Source organism: Bombyx mandarina, chromosome 13, assembly GCF_030267445.1.
Source record: "Bombyx mandarina strain Sakado chromosome 13, ASM3026744v2".
NCBI classification, from domain to species: Eukaryota; Metazoa; Arthropoda; class Insecta; order Lepidoptera; family Bombycidae; genus Bombyx; species Bombyx mandarina.
The window spans coordinates 10,526,989-10,545,836 of NC_143220.1; the positions used below are offsets into that span (position 1 = coordinate 10,526,989).

General features: G+C 40.4%; 1 protein-coding gene across 3 annotated transcripts in view; it reads left to right on the forward strand.

Annotated features, from left to right (window-relative positions):
• The first annotated feature begins 5,242 nt into the window (after positions 1-5,242).
• LOC114241833 (SH3 and multiple ankyrin repeat domains prosap) overlaps positions 5,243-18,848 on the forward strand; it is a 245,035-nt gene continuing 231,429 nt past the window's right edge. For 2 of the 3 annotated variants that reach the window (XM_089732490.1, XM_089732493.1), the window contains exon 1: positions 5,243-5,431. The gene's annotated coding sequence lies outside the window, so the exon portion shown is untranslated. The remainder of the gene's footprint in view (positions 5,432-18,848) is intronic. The other variant, XM_089732496.1, reaches the window with a different exon arrangement.

Genomic DNA, 18,848 nt, shown 5'->3' on the forward strand with positions numbered 1-18,848 from the left:
ACAACGAAAGTAAATAGTTATCCGATCCACATAGTTTCCACATGGCTGACAACCCTCGCTCACTGACGTCTATCAGATATTGACTTCTCACACCCCCTAGACTCCACTTCCAATGCTGCTCAAAATAGTTTTTATTCATTTTAATATCGTGCCTACTTGTTGAATAATACCATCCTTTTCATTGTTTTATATAATTTTGGTCGAACGAAAGAACAAAAAGACTGAAAGTGAATTCAATAAAATGTGTTTACATATTGTTGATGTTACGCGCTGGGGTTCGGGATAAATAAAATTCCATCAAAGTACAACTTAAAACTGTATTCAACACTTAGAACACTTAAAACACTTTAAAACTCTTAATTCGCTTGTTCCGCTTCGCTTCAGGTGATCCGTTCGCTGTTTCGATTCGAGCAGTTCCGATTACTGACTGACTGCGTGCCATCTCTGCAACGCTTTTATAGTCGTTACCTCATCCCTAGAATTATCGAGAATATTCCACACATCTCTAGTAGTAGTTTCCGCTATCTGTCAATAGATGGCGTTACTCTTACCGGCGTAACATTATGAATTAAGATTCTCTTAGAAGTAGTTAAATCGTTGATGGCCAATGCCAGAAATTGGCCAGAGAACGCATGGCGAAGAATTCCATAGGCACGAATTAAAGTGAATAGTGAGATTTACTAACATGTACCCAAATATTCCCTATCTGAAAAACTATTCACTAAATTTATTCTGCTCCTTTTAAATATTTTTTTTATTGGTTAGATGGGTGGACGAACTCACAGCTCACCTGGTGTTAAGTGGTTACTGGAGCCCATGGAAAACTTTTTTATTTTTTATTGCTTAGATGGTTGGACGAGCTCACAGCCCACCTGGTGTGAAGTGGTTACTGGAGCCCATAGACATCTACAACGTAAATGCGCCACCCATCTTGAGATATAAGTTCTAAGGTCTCAGTATAGTTACAGCGACTACCCCACCCTTCAAACCGAAACGCATTACTGCTTCACGGCAGAAATAGGCAGGGCGGTGGTACCTACCCGTGCGGACTCACAAGAGGTCCTACCACCAGTGATTACGCAAATTATAATTTTGCAGGTTTTTGACTTTTATTACACGATGTTATTCCTTCACCGTGGAAGTCAATCGTGAACATTTGTTAAGTACGTATTTCATTAGAAAAATTGGTACCCGCCTGCGGGATTCGAACACCGGTGCATCGCAACAACGAATGCACCGGACGTCTTATCCTTTAGGCCACGACGACTTCAAAACGCATCTACAACGCAAATGCCGCCACCCATCCTGAGATATGAGTTCTAAGGTCTCAGCTTAGTTACAATGGCTGCCCTACCCTTCAAACCAAAACGCATTACTTACTGCTTGCTTCACGGCAGAAAAAGGCGGGGTGGTAGTACCTACCCGTGGCGACTCACATGCGGTTCTACCACCAGTAAAATACATAGTCAATGTGTCAAACACGTATTTTATTAGAAAAAATTGGTACCTCGGGATTCAATCCATGGCACAGTTGCGTTGTTCGCTAAAATACCACCAGACACCTTTCATCCTTAAGACCACGACGGTTTTAAAATTTCCTAACAGTATAAGAGTAAATATGACAATATAAAATTATGGGAGATTTTTTTTTGTTTTTATATTTCGGTATGTCGCCTCTAAAAGATAACATCTTTAAAAATTTTAAAGTCTAACAATACACTACTAATCCATTGCTTATTCCTAAGTAACTATTGTTTATTTATAATATGTGTGATCTGAATATTTATCCCATAAAAAAGTTATAGTTCGCTTTCACACTTGAATACAATAAGTAAATAAAATAGATTTATATCGCTAAAGTGATTTAAAACGACACATAGAACGAATAATGCATAGTGATGTGTGTACAACAAGGACTAAACGAAATGCTATAGTTAATGTAGCGACTACGAGTCCCGATGCTTTTTTGTTATAGAACAAAAGTAAGAAATTTAAAACATTGAACATTTAAAATGAGTTTCGTCTCGGGAAACAATTTCTTTGCTCAAGCTTTAGAGTATTAAAAAAGCTCATAGCTTCCGCCTTGTTAAGTTTTAATTGTTGGACATAGCATCAACTGACGCTTTGTTCAAACGAAAAATGCAAACAAGATTGTTTTACTTACTCACAAAAATGATGTTTTTTAGTATTCACCTCAACAAGGTGTCGTTTGTGAGATTGTTAGCTTACGAACGGGCTTTCAAGCTTAGTCCGTCCTTGTATTATTGACATTGCCAAAAGCTGCTCGTTATACCACAATCATATGTTATTTGCGTTATTATACAAAAAATTTAAGTAACGTAAAAATTTAAATGATAAATTTTTACATTATTTATTTAGCTTTTTGCAAGTCGCAGATATAATTAAAAATATTTTCATGGTTTAATTTCGAGTTCTTTATTGTTATTATGTTATTTCCGAAGACAGCGTATTCCAGTCCTCAAGATGAAACTAGAAAGTCTAGAAAAAAATTTTTTTACAAGAATAGCCCGTAGTTAGCACAGTTATTGTTTAAATGTTTCGGTAGGTAGCGGCTTGGCTCTGTCCCTGGCATTGTTCAAGTCCATGGGCGACGGTAACCACTCACCATCAGGTGGGCTGCATGCTCGTCTGCCTACTAGGGCAATAAAAAAAACAATATTCAAAGGGATAACATCCTTCCTAGTCGTCCATGACCACGAAAATTGTAGTCTTCGATATTGCGTAAAAAAAAAGTCAATAAACATGCGAGAATACACTGTAGAAGTAGTTTTAGTAATATTTAACCAGGCTTCCATGTCGGAAATATAAATTTAGGTTTTATTCGCGTTCTCGTTCGTAAAATTTACAACTATAGGCCCAGGCCGATTTTTTTATAATGCGCATTACGGTTTCCTAACACGAAATTATTATACTTATACATAACCCCAATTAAGTTTATAACGATTGATTATCAAAATTTCATATTTTGCATCTAAATTATGTATTTTCACAACAAAATCAATTTTACAATTATTGTTATCGGAACTAAAGTCATTTTTTTATTAACATGCAGCTTATAAAAAAAAGCTTTAAAAAAAAAAACGAAACGAAGTCGTTATAACGAACAACGTTATAAATAAATAGCAGCCAGCGCTGTAGCAAGTACTGGCGTCATGCTGACGCATTGTTATCGGGAAGTGAATCTGTCTCACGAACGTTACACGTTCTGTATTCTATGTAAGGACTGCTATTATAAGAAAGGGATTCTAGTATTCAAATGTTTACTTATTTTGTTTAAAGGTTTTCAAGATTTCCCCTTTGCGTCTAATATTAAATCTACCATGTAAAAACTGAGACCTTAGAACTTATGTCTCAATGTAGGTATTTACGTTGTAGATGTCTGTCTTTTTTTATTGCTTAGTTGGCTCTATGGGCTCCGTTGACCACTTAACATCAGGTGGGTCGAGAGCATGACCACCTACATAGACAATAAAAAAAGTATTAATATAAATAAATTTTGATTATTCTATTCGATAACAGTTCCTATGATTTTAGATGTACTAAATGGGCGTTATTTTTAATAAATATGAAATTGCAGTGCATTGGACGGCTATTTCTAAGTGCGATCTCTTCCAGATAACAACTAAGCGAAATTAAAATACGTTATAAGCATCACTAATGCTATATTATTATTATTATAAGAGTTTGCTTTACAGTCTGGATCGATGGCACAGCCGAAATATCATACAGTTGACACTTGAATTCTTATTTCACAAAGTGAGTAGCGGTAATCGCGTTGTGATGTCTATGGACTCCTATACACACCCGAGTACATACTTAGATAGGGAAACGCAAATGCTTTGAACTTGACACTTGACGACTAACTGCCTATTGTGTTGTGTAATTATCCCACTACTAAAACTAGAATGTATGATGATACTTGGCCCCAAAAATAGGTGGGCTGGTGGTATAACTAGAGCCTAGTTTTAACATAGGACTGACAAATTACTTTAGCAATTATTGACAAATGTTAAACCTTTCGTTATGATTATTATTATTGGTAAAATTCGGTTTAGGTATCTAATTAAAAGGTTCTACGGGAATACATTATCACCCACTTGTATATACAGCGCGTTTCTTTAAGTCTAGTGCTGGAAGACTTCGGTACCCTCTGTATTTTGTACCGAATGTTCCATGGGGAGTGCTCTGAGGAATTGTTCGAGATGATACCGGCATCTCGTTTTTACCATCGCACCGCCCGCCACCGGAGTAGAATTCATCCATACTACATGGAGCCACTGCGGTCATCGACAGTGCGTTTCCAGAGGTCTTTTTTGCCACGTACCATCCGGCTATGGAATGAGCTCCCCTCCACGTTGTTTCCCGAGCGCTATGACATGTCCTTCTTTAAAAGAGGCTTGTGGAGAGTATTAAGCGGTAGGCAGCGGCTTGGCTCTGCCCCTGGCATTGCTGAAGTCCATGGGCGACGGTAACCACTCACCATCAGGTGGGCCGTATGCTCGTCTGCCTACAAGGGCAATAAAAAAAAAGTAAAAAAAAAGAGGATACTCGACTCGTCAGCTAGGAAAGCTAACCGGGCAAGCTAACGTGAGGTAGATTAGTTGCTGATCACCGGATCGCGTGTCTAGACTTATGTTATATTGTTGTATGGTGTATTGTATTGCGTTACCTGTAATTATTTTATAATGGTAGCGAAAGTGGTACCTCCTTATTATCAATGCGCAGTAGTGTTGTAGAATATACATATTTTATGTTCCTGATTTTGTTTAATTTGACTTCGGATTTTCCTGTTTTGCTTATCCACATGTCTTTTTCTTTCATTGTTATCAACAATTGATGTCAGTTATTCGGCGGGCCGCCAGTAATCCAATTAATCCACGGACACATGCCGATTTCACTCGAATACAAAAAATATTGTTTTTCAGACTTACTGTTTTTTTCTTTTTTGGTTTAGCATCATTAACAATTGATTGGAATATAGAAAATTGATTTCAATAATTATTAACATACGTAATAAGACGTCACGCACCCTTAGCTTTTCTGCAAGAGCCGGCGACGTTTTTAGGCTCTGCGGCAACTTGCTTTCGAACTGATATAAGCTTTGTTACAAGAGTTGTAGGGTTCGTTTTCGACTGGACTTGTGCTTGGGGGATGCTGCGTCTCTGTATGTATTATAAATTGGTTTAGAGCAGCGGGGAGGCGCCGTTCGCTCGCTCGATACCGACTGGCCAGTCGTGAATCCAAGCCTCTGGTGCACGCTTCGCGCCGGCTTCGGTAACCGAAACGAAAATAAAAATCAAACCCCCCTTTATTAGTGGCCATTTCTAAAGCAGTGTTTGTGTGTACAATTATTGTGTTCGAGTGTGTAGTTTGGATTTCGAGATTAGGAGAGTTCGAGATCTTGATTAAGGTAAGATAAAAACTGTACTGATTTCGGGCTGTGTAATTTAGTAATTTTACTGTACACTTCGGGAAGTTATGCCGGCTAAATGAGGCTTTAATTGAAAGGAAATGTTGTGCGTTTAGTTTAAATGACTCCGAATTAAGAATTCGCAGAAGGCGTAATGGCTGTGTCGTTAAGGCTTTGATTGAGTGACAAGAGTCAAGCAAATTTCAGTTTTATTAACGCGTTTTTTTATTTCGTATTTCGGACAAGCGACGTTTTATTTAAGAACAGCCTGTAAGTGGACATTATAGTTCACTCATTCTGCGTATTAAACTTACGTTTTTAAATTTTTTTATGGTTTTTCGCAATTACTGCTTTCCTTCGCGTCTGCATTCAAAGCTTACCAATGATACCGCGGTATCTAACCTTATTAAATAATTTACTTATTTAAGGGTTTTAAAACATACTCCCATCGATCTTCGAGCATGAATGAATTGCGTAGATAATGGCGTACGTGTATATGTTCATAAGTGTGAGTACTGTTATAGCCGCTGATTGGTGGAATTGGAAGGGAGTTCTTACAATTGTGCCGTTGTAATTAGTTACTAAGTAATTTAGCACATGCTTGTAGCTGAAAGTAAGTATTGTACTTTTTGACGAAGCATGTTGCTGATAACTCTGTTTCTATAATCCGACGAAGCGTGTTGCGGATAATAATATGTTTAAAAAAAAGAATTAGGTTATTATTGCGAAAAAAAAAAATTGCACACTGGTAGTCGACTCTGGGATTCACCGGAGATTGGGCATCAGCGTTCCTTGAGCAATTCGATCGCCAAACGTCATTCACTGGTAGTACGGCGCCTATTGAAGCCCACTTGAGGATGTACATTCTACCTATTTCTGCCGCAAAGCAGACCGGCTTCCCTTTTTTTTTTTTTTTTTTTTATTGCTTAGATGTGTGGACGAGCTCACAGCCCACCTGGTGTTAAGTGGTTACTGGAGCCCATATACATCTACAACGTAAATGCGCCACACACCTTGAGATGTAGTTCTAAGGTCTCAGTATAGTCACAACGGCTGCCCCACCCTTCAAACCGAAACGCATTACTGCTTCACGGCAGAAATAGGCGGGGCGGTGGTACCTACCCGTGCGGACTCACAAGAGGTCCTACCACCAGTAATTACGCAAATTATAATTTTGCGGGTTTGATTTTTACTGCACGATGTTATTCCTTCACCGTGGAAGTCAATCGTGAACATTTGTTGAGTACGTATTTCATTAGAAAAATTGGTACCCGCCAGCGAGATTCGAACACCGGTGCATCGCTCGATACGAATGCACCGGACGTTTTATCCTTTAGGCCACAACGACTTACTTCCCTGTTTGAAGGATGCGACAGCCGATATACAAATGAGACTTCGACTTCAAGATGACTTGGCGGCATTTATATTGCTTTGGTAACCAGTTAATATAAGATGGGTTGTGAGCGCGTTCACTCATCTAAGCAATAAAAAACAGGTAAATACAACAATAAATAACGGTAGACAGTGTCTTGGCTCAGCCCCTGGCATTGCTGACATCCATGGGCGACGGTAACCGTTCACCATCATGACCAATTGGACCGTATGCTAGTCTGCATATATGGACAATAAAACAAAAACTATTTACAGTTTTGTTAGTCACATACGATTGTCTGACTACAGTCATATTATTTGTCAAAGAGATGAGAAATCAAATTGTATAATTGCTTTATTACTATTACAAAGTTTTGTTATTTAATAATGCGTTGATTTTAATTTTTATTATCTCAGATATTTTAAATACATAATTTACAGTTTTCGTAGTCACTGTTTTGTTTTTAATAAAAATTAGCACTTGAAGTACACTTATGGTGAATATCTTTAAACTCAAAACAAACAAACTGTCAGACCTAAAAGGAAAGCAGATGTTAAAAAATATTTTGATTAAATAGACGATGTTTTGCACAATTTCGACGACTTTATTCGACGACGTTATTCGTCCGTGACCACTAAAACTGTATTCGAAATTTGGGAAATTTAATTTAAAATAATAATAGGATTTACCTGTAATAGTAATATACTACGAATACTTGCTAATTTAATAGAAGTTTTGAGTCTCGTACGTTAGCTACAGTTAAGAGCTATTTATTTAAAATAATATTAAAATTAACATCGTGTTTACACGTTTTTCAAACACGTGAGCGGGTTTACACGTTTTTCAAACACGTTTTAAAGTATTGAAATTACAATAAAAGGAACTGTTTAACATCAATTTCTTATCACAGAGTAATTAGTTGATGATCAGTAGGTAAATAGTCATATTTGCGCCGACACGGCCATACTGACAGGAGGTGCGCGCTCTGCACCAGCCACCCATGTATGGTGTATCACCAGAGAGTTCTTGGAGTCCATCTGAAACAATGGAATGTCTGTTTCTGAGATTGGTATCTGTGTACCTTGTTATGTTACTTTGAAAGTAACTTATTTTGTGTAGTTTTATATTGTGACGTACACTGTGGTACTTATGTAGTGAACGTACACTGTGGTACTTATGTAGTGGGCGTACACCGTGGTACTTATGTAGTGGGCGTACACTGTGGTACTTATGTAGTGAGCGTACACTGTGGTACTTATGTAGTGGGCGTACACTGTGGTACTCATGTGGTGGCGTACACTGTGGTACTCATGTGGTGGCGTACACTGTGGTACTCATGTGGTGGCGTACACTGTGGTACTCATGTGGTGGCGTACACTGTGGTACTCATGTGGTGGCGTACACTGTGGTACTCATGTGGTGGCGTACACTGTGGTACTCATGTGGTGGCGTACACTGTGGTACTCATGTGGTGGCGTACACTGTGGTACTCATGTGGTGGCGTACACTGTGGTACTCATGTGGTGGCGTACACTGTGGTACTTATGTGGTGGCGTACACTGTGGTACTCATGTGGTGGCGTACACTGTGGTACTCATGTGGTGGCGTACACTGTGGTACTCATGTGGTGGCGTACACTGTGGTACTCATGTGGTGGCGTACACTGTGATACTCATGTGGTGGCGTAATTTTATTAATCAAAAATAAAAACTTATCCTTTTGCCGATTGTTGATTTTGTTGTTCGACCATCCTGGTTTGTGAAGTAGATGGTAGAGGTTCATCGGCTGATGCTGGTGGGTAGTCTTCTTCCGCCGATACGGTTATCTGGTCTCCAGGTTGTTGCTCAGCGGAGGCGGCATGTGATCCCACTTGGGCGGTGCGCGCTCTGCACCAGCCTCGTTGATTCTCGTAGGTTTTCTTTGATTCCCATTGATCTGCAGGAATAAAAAGTTTCTCTGAGTAGCGCATCTGTTATACTTGCGTTACTTGTGACTATGTAAGTTTGAGACTATTAATGCGATTTTATTGTAGGGTTCTCGAAGGTTTTCGTAGATTTCTCGGAGGTTTTCGTAGATTTCTCGGAGGTTCTCGTAGATTTCTCGGAGGTTCTCGTAGATTTATTGAAGGTGGGATAAGAATGTGTAAGGTGTTGTTCGTTGTGTAAGGATATCATGGTCTTCAGATGAATTTTGTGGTGAAATTTTAGTAATCAAAAATAAAAACTTATCTTTTGTATTCATTGATCAGTTGATTGTTGATTCCGTCGCTCGACCATGCTGGTTTGTGAAGCAGACTGTACAGGCTTATCGGCTGATGCTGGAGGGTAGTTATTATCCGCCGATACGGTTATCTGGTCACCAGGTTGTTGCTGAGCGGAGGCCGCGTGTGATCCCGCTTCTGATGACGGATTAGGGACCGCCGTGATGTTTGTAAAAAGTGTGACGTCAGCACCGCTGACGTCGCGGTCATCACTTTCTTGACGAATGACTCATGTTTGGGTTTCCGAAACAAAACTTCACGAGAACTTCACGAAAACTTCGTATATTGCACGAGAAGCATAACAACGTTACAGAGATATCCGTACAGTACAACGGCTCGGACACGAATCAATCAGTGCTAGACAGCACGGCCGTATTTATGGGGCTTCGTACCCGTGAGCGTGTTGACACGTTTTAAACACGTGAGCGTGTTTACACGTTTTTCAAACACGTGAGCGGGTTTACACGTTTTTCAAACACGTTTTAAAGTATTGAAATTACAATAAAAGGAACTGTTTAACATCAATTTCTTATCACAGAGTAATTAGTTGATGATCAGTAGGTAAATAGTCATATTTGCGCCGACATATATATAAAAATGAATTGCTGTTCGTAAGTCTTGCTAAAACTCGAGAACGGCTGGACCGATTTGGCTAATTTTGGTCTTGAATTATTTGTGGAAGTCCAGAGAAGTTTTAAAAGGTAGATAAATATGAAAATGCTCGGAATGAAATAAAAATAACAATTTTGTTTTTCCTTTGATGTGTCCCCCGTCGGACAGATTCCTTTTGTTTGTTTTAAGTTTATTTTATACAAAATTTTAGGTCTTTTATTTATCGATTGAGGCACTACGAAGTCTGCCGGGTCAGCTAGTCACAAATAATTTTAAAAGATCAAGGATTCATGTAATAAATTGCTATATTTCAAAACATTTTAAAGTCAACAAGCTATAAAGTCTTGTGTTATGAATGATCGCGACATTTCACCCGTAGAAACCTAGGCGACCCCCCGTCGCGGACGCTCGGTTGAATCAAATCCCATTCCTTTTCCCGAGTACCCGGTGGCGAAGAATTAATATTATTTATTCATCCCCGTCCTATTAATACAAAAAGTTTCGTAATTAATAAGGAATAAGGATGCTTGATGTTCGAATAAGAATGTTTTGATTGAGTTAAGTTTATTTTTTCATTACGTAAAGGGTCTTTGTCTTTTGTTGATGGATAACATTTTTGGGTAACCTTTTTAGCAATTTACTTGAATAAAATATATTATAAGAGTTTAGTAACTTATTCAGAATTTCAAATGATTTGGATTATATTAGTTATAAATATTTTAATTTATAATAGATTTTTTGTTTTATAATTGTATAACTGTACTATTCAATGTTTGTTAGTTAATTTAAATTAGATACTTTTTATTACCAATTTTAATGTCCGTCTTTAAATTGGTTCTGCTATTATTATTTTTTTATTTTTTATTGCTTAGATGGGTGGACGAGCTCTCAGCCCACCTGGTGCTAAGTGGTTATTGGAGCCCATTGATATCTATGACCTAAATGTGCCACCCATCTTGAGATATAAGTTCTAAGGTCTCAAGTATAGTTACAACGGCTGCCCCACCCTTCAAACCGAAACACATTACTGCTTCACGGCAGAAATAGGCAGGGTGGTGGTACACCTACCCGTGCGGACTCACAAGAGGTCCTATCACCAGTTATCTCGCCCAAACACAGCATTGTGACCGACAGAAATTAGTTTACAATGTTTTGAATACAGAAGTCTAGAACTTCTAACTACTTTGTACCTTTTAGAATCATATACGAAAAATAAAACTCAAAACATTATTTTCCTGAAAACATTTCACCTTTTTGTGATTTTAAATAAAAATAAAAACGTAATTTTAATATTTTCATTATATGGACGATTTTAATTGCTCTATGAATCATTTCATAACTTTACGCTGTTAGGAAGAAGAATCATTACAGACGTAAAAGTTATTATTTGTTCCATACGGGTTCTTTGTTGGGCCAACTATTTATTTAATAGTTAACTTTAATAGTTTTATTTAACTAAAGTCATTATAATTTTGACTGCAACATTATTATTAATTTAAAAGTATTATTAGTATATCTCATCGAGCAAGTCAGCTTTCGTTAGAAAAATTTGGTATTTCTAAATGTAACTTAATGCAAAAAAACTTTCCGATTTTGTGTGTGACATGAACGTTTTAGGAAATATTCGACTTTTTTTAATTTGTTTTATTGCCTTTGTAGACAGACGAGCGTACGGCCCACCTGATGGTAAGTGATCACCGTCGCTCATGGACGTCAGCAATGCCAGAGGCAGAGCCAAGCCGCTGCCTATAATTTCTCAAGGTGGATAGCAACAATCACGTTGTCTCTAACTTGCGCGAGATACTTAACACCGGATGAGCCGTGAGCTCGTATTCTAAACGAGAACAAAAATAATATGCAAAACGTATAGGGCCATAAATTTTGCAGTGAAGCCACTGACTAATACACGGTGAAAAATGGGTACATAGAATTCTTGTTTTGTCTCGATCCTATTTGCTAAGCGTCAGAATTGATGGACGGGTCGATGGTGTGCTGTGAAGGTGTACGACAATAAATTACGATCTGTCTCGAAGCCGGCTGTATAGCACGTTGCTTGATGTGTTTTTAGCTAAATAAATTTGCACAGCTGGATGTGGAATGAGATTCTACATTTTGTTGCCAGTTGATTGTGAATTTTTCTTTTTTATTATCTTTAGCTTTGAAGTCGTCGTGGCCTAACGGATAAGACGTCCGGTGCATTCGTGTTGAGCGATGCACCGGTGTTCGAATCTCAGGCGGGTACCAAAATTTCTAATGAAATACGTACTCAACAAATGCTTACGATTGATTTCCACGGTGAAGGAATAACATCGTGTAATAAAAATGAAACTCGCAAAATTATAATTTGCGTAATTACCTACTGGTGGCAGGACCTCTTGTGAGTCCGCGCGGATGGGTAGCACCACCCTGCCTATTTCTGCCGTGAAGCAGTAATGCGTTTCGGTTTGAAGGGTGGGGCAGCTGTTATAACTATACTTGAGATCTTAAAACTTATATCTCAAGGTGGGTGGCGCATTTACGTTGTGGACGTCTATGGGCTCCAGTAACCCCTTAGCACCAGATGGGCTGTGAGCTCGTCCACCCATCTAAGCAATATAAAAAAAAATTGCTATTTGCAAGTTGCAGGCCATTAAAGTATTTGTAAGATTGGCACACGACTCGTGGCCGACGTGATCTTAAGTACTTTAAATTGTTTGATATGATACCATCATCTCGTTTTTACCATCGCATCGCTCACCACCGGAGTAGAGTTCATCCATACTACCGGGAACCACTGCGTTCATCGACAGTGCGTTTTCAGAGATCATTTTTGCCACGTACCGTCCGGCTTTGAATGAGCTCCCTCCCCTCCACGGTGTTTCCCGAGCGCTATGCCATGTCATTCTTCAAACGAAACTTGTGGTAAGTGTTAAGCGATAGCCAGCGGCTTGGCTCTGTTCCTGGCATTGCTGACGTCCATGAGCGACGGTAACTACTTACCATCAGGTGGGCCGTATGCTGGTCAGGCTGCTCGGGCTATAAAAAAAAGTTCGCCCGAAGTTATTACTCAAACTCTCTTGAACAACAATTAATTATTTCCCCAAATCAACTTCAATGCTGGCTCTCGATACGGCCTATCGTGAAAGCTTGGAATAGAAGGAGACGAATAGCTAAGTAAGGTAAGGAGAATTGTGACTGCTTAATGTTGCCGACAGTGAAGGTACCACTGGAAGGTAAGCCTGGATCTTACGTGCAAAGGCGAGATAAGCATATAATCACGCAAATTATTTCAGATGTTTAATTTTGTTATTTCCTTTATCAAGAGGATTATATAACAAGAGGATTATCTAATAACAAAGGGATATAATTTATCATTGATACCGTCTAGAGATTAGATTCGTCTTGGATTTGTTAGATTTGTTTTATGGCCAGTGGATAACATTTGGATCGATCATTCGAGAGTTTTCATAAAACCTACCTAAAGCGTTGTTACCTACCTAAACTATCATTATTATATTATATACGATTACTTACCTAAAACATTTATTCAGCTCAAATTTCCCGAAGGAGCAATGGAGCTATACAGACCGAAACCTGCAGACAATAATTGGGTGAACTAAGTAAACAGTATTAGGAAAATAACGAATCCAAAATCTACACGTGTATATTCCACAGAGAAAAAGTCTTTATATGAAATTTACCGTAAAAGCATTATAATACTTATATATAAAGGATTTCCAAAGAACGAAGATAGGTAGGCTGCACGTCAGATAAGAGAACGTTAAACAGTCAAGGATTGGACCTCATGTCTCAAGGAGGGTGGCAGCGTTCTCGTTGTGATTACTATCGATGGCTTAATAACAGGTAGGCTATGACTCAGCGTAATAAATATATAGATGAAAAGTTAGTAGGCAATGTACAACAATGAAATGAAAGGGTGCTTCATTTCATTCTGCTTTACATTTTCGCATTCATTACGTATGCTACGTTTCGTTCGCAAGTCTTGACTTTTCGGGTTACGGTATTGTTATTTTAAAACTTTTATTCTACAAATTAAGGGAAAAATGAAAAAAAAAAGTCCTTTTTCAGACTACAGACACTATGCTAAGGTCATATTTTTTTCACCCCTTTCAACTATTATCCATTCGATAATTTATTAGCAATTTTAAATGCCCCTATAAAAACTTTGACGAGCACAATCTGTGCGCTTCGATAATTTGCCTAAGACGCTATCGTTGTTGTTATGGACTGTAATGTTATATTCGACCTTGATGGGTGAGGTGAAGCAAATTCCCCTCTTCGTACAAAGGTTAACGAACAGACGCACATAGGGAGGGTGCTACGCAGGCGCACTGACTTGTTTTCGACCCCCTACTTTCGCATTTGTGAGTGCGAATAGGTGCTTACTATTTTTAGCTGAGCTCGATTATTTGTTTCGTGCGTTCTGTTCATTGAAAACATTTCACATTTTCTACCTAAGCTTTGAGCTTTGAGCTTTGTGAGGTTATGACAGCGTAACTTAACGAGTACGAGCTCTCGGGGCTCTAACCTGGGGGCGTTGCTAACACTAGCTCTAAGAAGAGCAGGTGCTTCGCAGGATCTACCACCGGATCGGAACCGGACCCACAGAGATGATCTCGCGAGAAACTCAGTGTGGTGTGTCAGTGGGTTAATTTACTCGCCGAGCCCTTCGCCGTAAGTGACGGGTTCGACGAGAACGATAACCAATTTCACATTCATTTTATGGATTAATGCTGGTGACCCAGCAATGTTAATTAAGTATGTTTCTATGGCCGAATTGATATTGCGTGTTGTTTAAAATTGGGATAAATAGCTATTCGTAATCACCTACGCCGGTGAACTTTGGAGCTGTACCAAGGTCATTGGACTATACCGCTAAATTGAGCCAACCGCAAGGTTCATTCAGGTGTCCTCAAACTTTTTAAATCGAGGAATGGTATTGTAAAACGTTTTTAAAAGGTAGGTATTATATAACCACTGTATTTTTTTTTATTGCCCTTGTAGGCAGACGAGCATACGGTCCATCTGATGGTGAGTGGTTACCGTCGCCCATGGACTTCAGCAACGCCAGGGGCAGAGCCAAGCCGCTGCCTACCGTTAAGCACTCTCCACAAGCCTCATTTGAAGAAGGACATATCATAGTACTCAGGAAACACCGTGGAGGGGAGCTCATTCCAAAGCCGGATGGTATATGTCAAAAAAGATCTCTGGAAACGCACTGTGGATGAACGCTGTGGCTCCAAGTAGTATGAATGAGCTCTACTCCGGTGTATTACGAAGAACAGGGTATTTGTATTATATTATTAGTACCCTCATATTTTAATCAGAACACATGACTGCTCTGAGGTAAAAATGCGGGAGATGGTGATAGCTACTCGTGCGAGCTCACAATACGCCACAGACATCTGTATTCAATTCATTAACTAACTTGGGCAACATCAAATAAGTGACTTAGTTATCGGGAAGCCTTAGGTAATTTCGAAATTGAAATTAATTGAATTGAAATGTCGTTTGAAATTCTGGGTAGGTACGGCGTCTGATAAATGACGGCTCTGTTAGTTTTAGTGCTTTCAACACTTTCCAATGTACCATTAAGAAGAAAGAAATTGCGACAGTGAAAATATTTTGATAAACGCTTACACTATCAAAGTAACCTCGAAAAATTTTTTTAATTTATTTCACGTGCGCAGGCTAAATCAGAAAACTTGGTTGACAGGTAGTCACCGTGAAATTAAACCAGCCAAAGCAGTTCTAGATTGCTTTGAGAAACTAAATTTCCGCGAAATTATTGGCCGTCTTGATTGAAGGTTTTTTTTTGTAATAGGATTCGTTGAAATATCCAAAATTATATAGCCTCATAAAAAAAATGCGATGTTGTTTTTGAAACAACGCAGCGGCCGGGTTTTCCTGGTATCATTTGAATCGTGAAGCCTCTTTTTATTCTGAATCTTAAAATCCTACATTTTAAAAATTGCTTCTTTGAATCGAGTCGGTTTTATATTTTTTTTTAGAACAGTCTTTCTCAAAGTGGGCGATAACGCCCCCTGGGGGGCGTTTGAAACCTAGAGGGGGGCGTTGAGGGGCCCAGGAAAAAATGGGGGGCGTTGATGTGGGTTAGGGGGGCGCTGTAAAATTTGTAATTTAATTTACTTAATTTACCCATTACCGTCCAATGTCAAATAGTATAGTAAGCCTAAACAGCTCACTTATTGTAAACATTGTTTACTATTTTATTTCTATATAATAATAGGTTGGGGAAAAAGTTTCTTCGCATTTTTTAAGAACATTCACAACATTTTTTAATATAGTTTATTCGCTTTTAACTAAAGTATGTCGCTACCATTTTGTTCGATAACTTTTTGCCATCTTGTAGGTAGGGACATGATCCCATTGCTATAGAAAATTTGGGGCTTCTGATCAAAATACCGCGACAATTGGTTTTGGCAGTCCTCTCGTGATGTTAACCTGATACTGCCTAAAGAATTCTGAAGAGACCGAAACAGGTAGAAATCTGAAGGTGCAAGGTCAGGACTATACGGCAGATGCATTAACACCTCCCAGCCAAGCTCTCTTAATTTTTTCCTGAGTGGCTAAAGATGTGTGAGGTCTAGCGATATCGTGATGAAAAACCACACCCCTTCTGTTGATTAATTCCGGCCGCTTTCTCTCAACTTCTTGCTTTTATCTCATCAGTTGTTCGCAGTAGAGTTCAGAATCGATGGTCCTGCCTGGTGGTAACAGCTCATAATGTATAATGCCCTTCCAATCCCACCACCCACACAGCATCACCTTGTTGCGAGTTAACCCAGGTTTTGCCAGAGTCTGTGAAGCCTGACCGGCCTTTGACCACAACCTTTCTCGTACGTTCTTGTCGTACGTGATCCACTTTTCACCACCAGTTATCAGCTTCTTCAAAAATGGTTCGATTTCATTACGTCGTAATAAAGAATCACAAATGAGTACACGGTTCATTAGGTTTCTTTCAGTGAGCTTTTTTGTGTACCCAGTTTTTTTCAAATGCGCCATAACTATTTTGTGGTCAATTCCTAGTTCTTCAGTTACGTCGTAACTACTGATATGCCGATCTTGCCCCACTTTTTCAAAAATGGCATCCATTTTATCCGTAATAGGGCGACCAGAGCGACGTGCATTTTTGACATCAAAATTTTCGGATTGAAAACGCTTAAACCAAATTTGTGCTACTCTCACAGACACTGCACTAGGTCCATAAACATCGAAATATTTTTTCACGGCTGGCGTTGCTTTTTTACCTTTTTTGTAGTAAAATTTTAAAATGTATCGAATATCTTCATTAGATTCACTCATCTTGACAGTACGAAAAATAAATAAAATCACAAATCTTCCTAATTTTAATTTGGAATTATCTTCTTTCGAACTTAAATTTTTAATGATACCAAAACCAGCCAGATACAAATAGTATAGCCAAGGAGATTTTATTACAAGTTCATACATTTTTAAGCTATTGCATAGCTTTTATTGCGGGCCTTGAGCGCGGCGACCGAATCATGAAATTCCTTAACGAAAAAAAACCTAACATCCCTCACTCCGCCTACCATGTAGCTCGCGTTCAACACATTCACACGTTGCGCTTGTGTAGTGTTTGTGAATAAGCGCGTGGCGTGACGTCACACTGCATGCGCATCATGAAAAGTCTGCCCATCTCTCTCTCGCGCGGTTTAGCTTATGAGTATGAAGGGGACAGTTAAGGTTTTGCCTTTATTAAGGTTTAATATAGCGTGGTCTTGTTTTATTATTGTTTTAATTTTAAATTATCATTGTCTAATTATAATGTCATAAGTTGATAAAAAATGCTATGCAATAGCAAATTAATAGCAATTTTTTTTTTTTTGTCAAGAGGAAATCGCTGGACTTCCGCCCTTCACTAGGGGATGGAGGGCGGGGCATGTCGGAGTCGAACCGACTAAAACCTCTTGTCGCTCAACAACCAGCATCCAAACCTCGCATGAGACAGAGCTCATGAAAAGGAAAAGGGGGGAAAGTGAAGCGCTTAGTGCGGAGCACATCTCTCCCATCACCCGGGACGCCGGACTGGTGGTCGTCGGCGCTACGACCACCAGCCCTCTCGGTCGGCAGGCTGTCCGAAGCCCGCCTAGATGGCGCCGGTTAGAATGGTCTATCCTACGGAATACCCCGCTGGGTCAGAACCAGCGTGGGTTGAGGATAGCCGGCCTTCCATCACCCGGATGCTCATGCGTAAAACGTGAGCAGATCAGCTTGCACGTCGTCTTCTTAGGCGCCCTTCGCCGGTCCCCAGGCCGACATGTGAGGGAGATCCGAAACATTTAGAGGGCCAGGGCTTGGGCGAGATTCGCCTCCCTGGACCCCGCTCGATGGCGGCGGGCCTGTGCATCTCTCACGATCCCCGCCGCCTCCTTTAGCGAGATGGTACACTCGCAGAAGTCGAGCATCGCCTTTCACGACTCGTCGTCACCGAGCATCGATGCCAGAACACTCGGCAACGACAAGTCGTTTCCTATTTTTGCGACGAGGATACACCGCCGCCCCTCCCATGCGGGGCAGGCGACGAGCGTATGCTCTGCCGTGTCCAAGTCGCAACCACAATGGTGGCACTCTGCCGTCGGCTCGGCTCCGATCCGGTGCAGGAACTCACCGAAGCAACCATGCCCAGTGAGTACCTGCGTGAGCCGGAAAGTGAGGCGTCCTTTGTCACGATTCACCCAATTCACAAGAACCGGGCGAATCGTCTCGACGGTCCTACGACCAGCCGAAGGATCGGCCAGCCGCCTGGACCATGACTCCAGCACGGACCGCCGAGATTGGGCCCTCCGCGCTCTGACCACACTGAGGCTGGGACGCGCCACGCCCCGGGCACGAAGGCTAGCCCGCCACTGGTAGTCAGCGGCGAGCGCCTCCGCCTCCAGGACCCAAGGCGGCGTCCCAGCCAGTACACACGCCGCCTCGAAAGAGATGGTGCGATAACCACGGATGATCCTGACCGCGATGGTGCGTTGCGGCCGTTGCAGCAACTTCGCTACCCCCACGGCCAGTGACTGGCCCCACACGGGCGCCTCGTATAAGGCCATTGACCGCACCACCCCCGTATAGAGACGGCGCGTCACCTGGTCAGGCCCCCCGATGTTGGGAAGAAGCCGGCTTAGCGCGCCGGCTAA